The following is a 9,074-nucleotide window of genomic DNA, read 5'->3' as shown; positions in this document are numbered from 1 at the left end:
AGGTCGTCTCCCAACAAGTTGACAAAAGGGTGCTATCTTATTAATCAGGATTTTTCTGAGAAATTTGAGAGTTGAATGACAGAAAATAAATAATTATAAATTAAAAGAGAATTATATATTCAGAATAAAAAGCCTTGATTCGGGGAATTATTAATTGGAAGTTTTATCCTTGTTGGAATTCTCTTAAGTGTAGTATAAAGAGGTTGTTATTTTTACTTAGTTAACCCTTACTAAATAAAGGAAAGTCAAGTGATTGAGCTACTCTTATTCACAAATCATAGTCCTCTCCCTTGGGAAGGTCTAGCAATAGTAAATAGAGAATTAGCCAACAACTTCCAATTTTACTAATTACTTGAGCATTCCAACTCAAGTGTCTCCTTTTAATCAACCCCCATGTCAAGTTGAGAGTCTACTCCATTGACATGGGTATTACTTGCACAAAATTATAAAAGGGAATAAAAGGAAGACATGATAGACAATAACTACAAATTAATTAAAAGTAAAAGTAATCCTTTGCATTAATAAATTCTAAAAATAATCCAATTGTAACTCTAAACAAGAATTAAGAATATGGAATAGTAAGGGAATAAGAAAACAAACTAGAATAGTAACTTCAACGGAGGTGATGACTCTTCTCAATATCCAAAACAAAAGCATAAAACTAATAACATGTGAATGTAAAGAAAACCTAAAGGAAGAGTAATTTTCTCTCTAGATTCAGATCTAAAAACTAAAACTATGCTAATGAGAATGTGTGTTGAGTCTCTGCATGTTCCTTGGCTCTAGTCTGTGTTTCTGGGCCAGGAACTGGGTCCAAATTCGGCCTGAAATTGCCCCCAGTGTTTTCTGTTATTTCTGCAGATCGCGCATGTCACGCGTACGTGTTGTCGTGCAAAACTCCAATCAACGCGCACGCGTCAGGTATGCACGCACATCATTGTGCAGATCTTCAAGTCACGCGCACGCGTGAGCCATGCGTGCGCGTCGATGCTCGCTGGTTGTCTCCTTTATTTCTTGTGCTCCTTCCATTTTTGCAAGCTTCCTCTCCATCCTCTAAGTCATTTCTACCCTATAAGACCTGAAACACTGAACACACAGATCACGGCATTAAATAGTATAAAGAAGGATTTAAAATATACAAATTAAAGGGCTTAGGAAGCAAGTTTTCAATCATAGAATAGAACTAGGAAGGAATTGTAAAACCATGCAAATTGTATGAATAAGTGGGTAGAGACTTGATGAAACCACTCAATTGAACACAAGATAAACCATAAAATAGTGGTTTATCAACCTCCCCACACTTAAACATTAGCATGTCCTCATGCTTAGCTCAAGGAGATTAAAAGACTAAATAAGGGAAAGTAAGACTCATGAAATGCAACCTATGTATGAATGCAACTATATGCTAAGATGATCCTGCCTACTTGGTTAAAAGTAAATAAGTTCTTCAAGACAAACATAAGTCAGATATCACTAATTAAAATAATACAGTAAAGACAAGTAAACTTGTAAGAAAATAGCTCATGAAAGCAGGGAACATAGAATCAAGCATTGAATCCTCACTGATAGTGTATATGCACTCTAATCACTCAAGTGTATAGGGTAATCCACTCTAGTCTTCTCTAGTCATGCTTTCTAAACTTTGTTCTTCACCTAACCAATCAACAAGTATTTAATGTACCAATGCAAATATCATGAGGTCTTTTCAAGGTTGTAATGGGGCTAAGGTAAGGGTGAGGGTATATATATATGGCTAAGTGAGCTATAAATTGAATCCTTGATTAACCTAAGCTCTTACCTCTACATACACTCTTTATACTTTTAAAATCATGCCTAGATACCCAAAATTCCCACTTTTGCATATTTCACATACTCATGCATCAACTTTTCTTTTAATTTTTATCACATATGCATTGATCTTTTATTAAACTTAGCATTTGGGGTAATTTTGTCCCTGGTGCACGAATTGTGAATCACACTTTTCACAATGCGTACCACTAACCAGCAAGTGCACTGGGTCGTCCAAGTAATACCTTACGTGAGTAAGGGTCGAATCCCACGGAGATTGTTGGTTTGAAGCAATCTATGGTTATCTTGTAAATCTTAGTCAGGAAGTCAATTATGTTTATCAATTGAATTGTGAGTAACCAGTAGAGCATATATTAAAAGTTACTTGTTGTGCAGTGATGGAGAGTATGTTGGAGTTTTGGAGATGCTTTGTCTTCTGAATCTCTGCTTTCCTCTGTCTTCTTGTTCACGCACGCACGTCCTCCTATGGCAAGCTGTGTGTTGGTGGATCACCGTTGTCAATGGCTACCTTCCATCCTTCCAGTGAAAACTACGCTCACGCGCCCTGTCACAGCACGGCTAATCACCGGTTGGTTCTCGATCCGGTTGGAATAGGATTTACTATCCTTTTGCATCTGTCACTAACGCCCAGCCTTCAGGAGTTTGAAGCTCGTCACAGTCATTCAATCCTTGAATCCTACTCGGAATACCACAGACAAGGTTTAGACTTTCCGGATTCTCATGAATGCCGCCATCAGTTCTAGCTTATACCACGGAGATTCTGATTAAGGAATCTAAGAGATCCTCATTCAATCGTATATAGAACGGAGGTGGTTGTCAGGCACACGTTCATGATTTGAGGAAGGTGATGAATGTCACAGATCATCACCTTAATCACAGTTAAGCGTGAATGAACATCTTAGATAGGAACAAGCGTGTTTGAATGGAAAACAGAAATACTTGCATTAATTCATCGAGACACAGTAGAGCTCCTCACCCCCAACAATGGGGTTTAGAGACTCATGCCGTCAGAGAATACAAAGTTTAGATCTAAAATGTCATGAGATACAAAATAAGTCTCTAAAAGTTGTTTAAATACTAAACCAGTAGCCTAGGGTTACAAAATATGAGTGGACTATGATGGATGATGCAGAGATCCACTTCTGGGGCCCACTTGGTGTGCTGGGGCCCACTTGGTGTGTGCTGGGGCTGAGACTTTAAGAAATTCACGTGCAGAGGCCATTTGTGGAGTTGAACGCCAGTTTTTGTGCCAGTTTGGGCGTTCAACTCCAGTTTTTGATCCTTTTCTGGCGTTGGACGCCAGATTTGGGCAGAAAACTGGCGTTGAACGCCAGTTTACGTCATCAATTCTTGTGCAAAGTATGGACTATTATATATTGCTGGAAAGCCCTGGATGTCTACTTTCCAACGCAATTGGAAGCACGCCATTTCGAGTTCTTTAGCTCCAGAAAATCCACTTTGAGTGCAGGGAGGTCAGAATCCAACAGCATCAGCAGTCCTTTTTCAGCCTGAATCAGATTTTTGCTCAACTCCTTCAATTTCAGCCAGAAAAATACCTGAAATTACAGAAAAACACACAACTCATAGTAAAGTCCAGAAACATGAATTTTTCCTAAAAACTACTGGAAATAAACTAAAAACTAACTAAAACATACTCAAAACTATATGAAATTATCCCCAAAAAGCGTATAAAATATCCGCTCATCACAACACCAAACTTAAACTGTTGCTTGTCCTCAAGCAACTAGACAAATAAAATAGAAGACTAATAGGTTGAGAAGCAATAATATCTCAGAGTTTTTGATTGAAGCTCAGATCCTAATTAGATGAGCGGGACTAGTAGCTTTTTGCTTCTGAACAGTTTTGGCATCTCACTTTATCCATTGAAGCTCAGAGTGATTGGCATCTATAGGAACTCAGAATTCAGATAGTGTTATTGATTCTCTTAGTTCAGTGTGATGATTCTTGAACACAGCTTCTTTATGAGTCTCGGCCGTGGCCCTAAGCACTTTGTTTTCCAGTATTACTACCGGATACATAAATGCCACAAACACATAACTGGGTGAACCTTTTCAGATTGTGACTCAGCTTTGCTAAAGTCCCCAATTAGAGGTGTCCAGAGTTCTTAAGCACACTCTTCTTTTTGCTTTGGACCTTGACTTTAACCGCTCAGTCTCAAGCTTTCACTTGACACCTTCACGCCACAAGCACATGGTTAGGGACAGCTTGATTTAGCCGCTTAGGCCAGGATTTTATTCCTTTTTGGCCCTCATATCCACTGATGCTCAAAGCCTTGGGATCCTTTTTATTACCCTTGCCTTTTGGTTTTAAGGGCTTTGGCTTTTTCTGCTTGCTTTCTCTTTTTTCTTTCTCTCTTTTTTTTTTTTTTCTGCAAGCTTTGTTCTTTGCTGCTTTTTCTTGCTTCAAGAATCATTTTTATGGTTTTTCAGATTCTCAATAACATGTCTCATGTTCATCATTCTTTCAAGAGCCAACATATTTAACAGTCTTAAACAACAAATTCAAAAGATATATGCACTGTTCAAGCATTCATTCAGAAGACAGAAAGCATTGCCACCACATTTAACTAATTAGAATTTCTCTTATTAAAACTCGAAATTTTATTGCTTCTTATTTAAAAGATCTACTATTTTATTCATGTTTGCTGATGATGAGAAAAATAAACTATAGCTTAATTGGAGATAAAATCAAAATAGACTAATTACTACTATATGACTCCTAAGGTAAAATTAAAATAAGAACAGTTATCACAGAGTTAAGGCTAAGATTAGAACTCAACAACCTTGAGGTTTGGGAAGTGGATGTTCCTCTAGTCTGTGAGGTGCTTGGTCCTTCAAGAGAGAATTTCTGGCGCTTCAGTTCCTTTAAATCACGCCCTTGCTCCTCTTGGAGTGGGTTGTTTTCCTTTAGGGGCCATGATCTTAGTGATCACGGATAAGCACACCAAACTTAGAGCTTTGCTTGTCCTCAAGCAAAAGAAAAAGAAGGAGATGGGTAGAAGGAGAGCTCCTCCCCACCATCCTGGCGTTTGAACGCCCAAACACTGCCTGTTTTGGGCGTTCAATGCCCAAATGCTGCTATCCTGGGCGTTCAACGCCCAGTTGTTGCCCTTTTCTGGCGTTGAACGCCAGATAGCTATCCTTACTGGCGTTCAGCGCCCACTGGATGCCTATTTTGGGCGCTGAACGCCCAAAATGGCCTTCACTGGCGTTTTCTTGCCAGTAAGCTCCCTATCTCTGTTTTGTGTGTAGATTCCTTCTGTAACCCTGTAAACTTATGCAAATGATTCTTTACCTTAGTGTCAGTGAACTTTATATAAACAATTAAAAATAAAAATAGGGCAAAATGCTTAGAGGATTGTTGCCCTATGGCTGGGTTGCCTCCCAGCAAGCGCTTCTTTATTGTCTTTAGCTGGACCTTGCTGAGCTTTTAATCTAGCTTCAGCCTTGAGCATTCTTGCTCAATGTTGCCCTCAAGATAATGCTTGATTCTCTGTCCATTGACAATGAACTTCTTATCAGAATCAATATCTTGAAGCTCCACATAACCATATGGTGATACACTTGTAATCACGTATGGTCCCCTCCACCGGGATTTCAGTTTCCCGGGGAATAGCCTGAGTCTAGAGTTAAACAACAGAACCTTCTATCCTGGTTCAAAGATTCTAGATGACAGCTTTCTGTCATGCCACTTTTTTTATTTTTCTTTATAAAGCTTGGAATTTTCGAAAGCTGTGAATCTGAATTCCTCTAGCTCATTTAGCTGGAGCAATCGTTTTTCTCCTGCTAATTTGGCATCTAAGTTTAGGAATCTGGTTGCCCAGTAGGCCTTATGTTCCAGTTCCACGGGCAAGTGGCATGCCTTACCATACACGAGTTGGTATGGAAAGGTCCCTATAGGGGTCTTGAATGCTGTTCTGTAAGCCCACAGAGCATCATCCAAGCTCCTTGCCCAATCCTTTCTACGGGTACTTACTGTCCGTTCCAGGATTCTCTTTAATTCTCTATTAGAGACTTCAGCTTGCCCATTGGTTTGTGGATGATATGGTGTGGCAACTTTGTGGCGAATTCCATACCGAACCATGGCAGAGTAAAGCTGTTTATTGCAGAAGTGAGTGCCCCCATCACTGATTAACACTCTAGGGACACCAAACCTGCTAAAGATATGTTTCTGGAGGAACTTCAGCACTGTTTTAGTATCATTGGTGGGTGTGGCAATAGCCTCAACCCATTTTGATACATAGTCAACTGCCACCAGAATATAAGTGTTTGAGTATGATGGTGGGAAAGGTCCCATGAAGTCAAATCCCCATACATCAAACAACCCTATTTCCAAGATTCCTTGTTGAGGCATGGCGTAACCATGAGGCAGATTACCAGCTCTTTGGCAACTGTCACAATTACGTACAAACTCTCGGGAATCTTTATAGAGTGTGGGCCAATAGAAGCCACATTGGAGGACCTTGGTGGCTGTTCGCTCACCTCCGAAATGGCCTCCATATTGAGATCCGTGGCAATGCCATAGGATTCTCTGTGCTTCCTCTCTGGGGACACACCTACGGATAATTCCGTCTGCACATCTCTTAAAGAGATAAGGTTCATCCCACAAGTAGTACTTTGCATCAGTAACTAATTTCTTCTTTTGTATTCTATTATACTCCTTAGGTATGAACCTTGCAGCTTTATAGTTTGCAATATCGGCAAACCATGGTGCTTCCTGAATGGCAAATAGATGCTCATCAGGGAACGTCTCAGAGATCTCAAGAAAGGGGAGGGACGTTCCTTTCACTGGCTCTATCCGGGACAGATGATCAGCCACTTGGTTCTCTGTCCTTTTTCTGTCTCTTATTTCTATATCAAACTCTTGCAGAAGCAATACCCATCTGATGAGCCTGGGTTTTGAATCCTACTTTGTGAGTAGATATTTAAGAGCAGCATGGTCAGTATACACAATCACTTTTGATCCTACTAAGTATGATCTGAACTTGTCAATGGCGTAAACCACTGCAAGTAGTTCTTTTTCTGTGGTTGTGTAATTTTTCTGGGCATCATTTAGAACGCGACTGGCATAATAAATGACATGCAGAAGCTTGTCATGCCTCTGTCCCAATACTGCACCAATGGCATGATCACTGGCATCACACATTAACTCAAATGGCAATGTCCAGTCTGGTGCAGAAATAACTGGTGCTGTGACCAGCTTAGCTTTCAGCGTTTCAAACGCCTGCAGGCATGCTGTGTCAAACACAAATGGTGTGTCAGCAGCTAGCAGATTGCTTAGAGGTTTTGCGATTTTTGAAAAATCCTTTATAAACCTCCTATAGAATCCTGCATGCCCCAGAAAGCTTCTGATTGCCTTAACATTGGCAGGTGGTGGTAATTTTTCAATTACCTCTATTTTTGCTTGATCCACCTCTATTCCCTTGTTTGAGATTTTATGCCCAAGAACAATTCCTTCAGTCACCATGAAGTGACACTTTTCCCAGTTTAAAACTAGGTTGGTTTCTTGGCATCTTTTCAGAACAAGTTTCAGGTGATCAAGACATGAGCTGAATGAGTCTCCATATACTAAGAAGTCATCCATGAAGACTTCCAGAAATTTTTCCACCATGTCAGAGAAAATAGAGAGCATGCATCTCTGGAAGGTTGCAGGTGCATTGCATAGCCCAAAGGGCATCCTTCTATAAGCAAACACTCCGGATGGACATGTGAATGCTGTTTTCTCTTGATCCTGGGGATCTACTGCAATCTGGTTATAGCCTGAATAGCCATCCAAAAAGCAGTAATAATCATGACCTGCTAGTCTCTCTAGCATCTGGTCTATGAATGGTAAAGGAAAATGATCCTTTCTGGTGGCTGTATTGAGCCTTCTGTAGTCAATACACATGCGCCACCCTGTAACTGTTCTTGTAGGAACCAGTTCATTTTTTTCATTATGAATCACTGTCATGCCTCCCTTTTTTGGGACGACTTGAACAGGGCTCACCCAGGGGCTATCAGAAATGGGATAAATAATCCCAGCCTCTAGTAATTTGGTGACCTCTTTCTGCACCACTTCCTTCATGGCTGGATTTAGCCGCCTCTGTGGTTGAACCACTGGTTTGGCATTATCCTCCAATAGGATTTTGTGCATGCATCTAGCTGGGCTTATGCCCTTAAGGTCACCTATGGACCACCCAAGAGCTGTCTTGTGTGTCCTTAGCACTTGAATAAGTGCTTCCTCTTCCTGTGAATTTAAAGCAGAGCTTATGATCACTGGAAAAGTGTCACCTTCTCCTAGAAATGCATATTTCAAGGATGGTGGCAGTGGCTTGAGCTCTGGTTTAGGAGATTTTTCCTCTTTCAGAAGAAAGTTCAGAGGCTCTTTCACGTCCCCTGAATCCTCCAAATCAGGTTGAACATCTTTAAAGATGTTTTCCAACTCTGATTCGAGACTCTCAGCCATGTTGATCTCTTCTACTAAAGAGTCAATAAGGTCAACTTTCATGCAGTCTATTGATGTGTCTGGATGCTGCATGGCTTTGACAGCGTTCAACTTGAACTCGTCATCGTTGACTCTCAGGGTTATTTCCCCCTACTGGACGTCAATGAGGGATCGTCCAGTTGCTAGGAAGGGTCTTCCTAGAATGAGAGTAGCACTCTTGTGCTCCTCCATTTCCAGCACAACAAAGTCAGTGGGAAAGGCGAATGGCCCAACTCTGACAATCATGTCCTCAATCACGCCTGATGGGTATTTAGTGGAACCATCAGCAAGTTGGAGACATATCCGGGTTGGTTTAACTTCTTCAGTTAAGCCAAGCTTCCTGATAGTGGATGCAGGTATCAGGTTGATGCTTGCCCCAAGATCGCATAAAGCTATCTTGGTGCAATCACCTTCTAATATGCATGGTATCAGAAAACTCCCAGGGTCTTTAAGCTTTTCAGGAAAGCTTTTCAGAATGACTGCACTGCATTCTTCAGTGAGGAGAACTCTTTCTGTTTCTCTCCACTCCTTCTTATGACTCAAGATCTCTTTCATGAACTTGGCATAAGAAGGTATTTGCTCAAGTGCCTCTGCAAATGGAATCTTTATTTCAAGAGTCCTTAGATAATCTGCAAAGCGAGCAAATTGCTTATCCTGCTCCTCTTTCCGGAGTTTTTGAGGATAAGGTATCTTGGCTTTATATTCCTCAACCTTAGTGGTTAAAGAAGCCTTTTTAGAGGGGTTGTTATCAGCACTTGTGTGTGTCTGATCCCTCACTGGCA

Source organism: Arachis ipaensis, chromosome B6 (assembly GCF_059453495.1).
Source record: "Arachis ipaensis isolate K30076 ecotype BB chromosome B6, ASM5945349v1, whole genome shotgun sequence".
NCBI classification, from domain to species: Eukaryota; Viridiplantae; Streptophyta; class Magnoliopsida; order Fabales; family Fabaceae; genus Arachis; species Arachis ipaensis.
Note: the sequence above shows the minus strand (reverse complement) of the source record.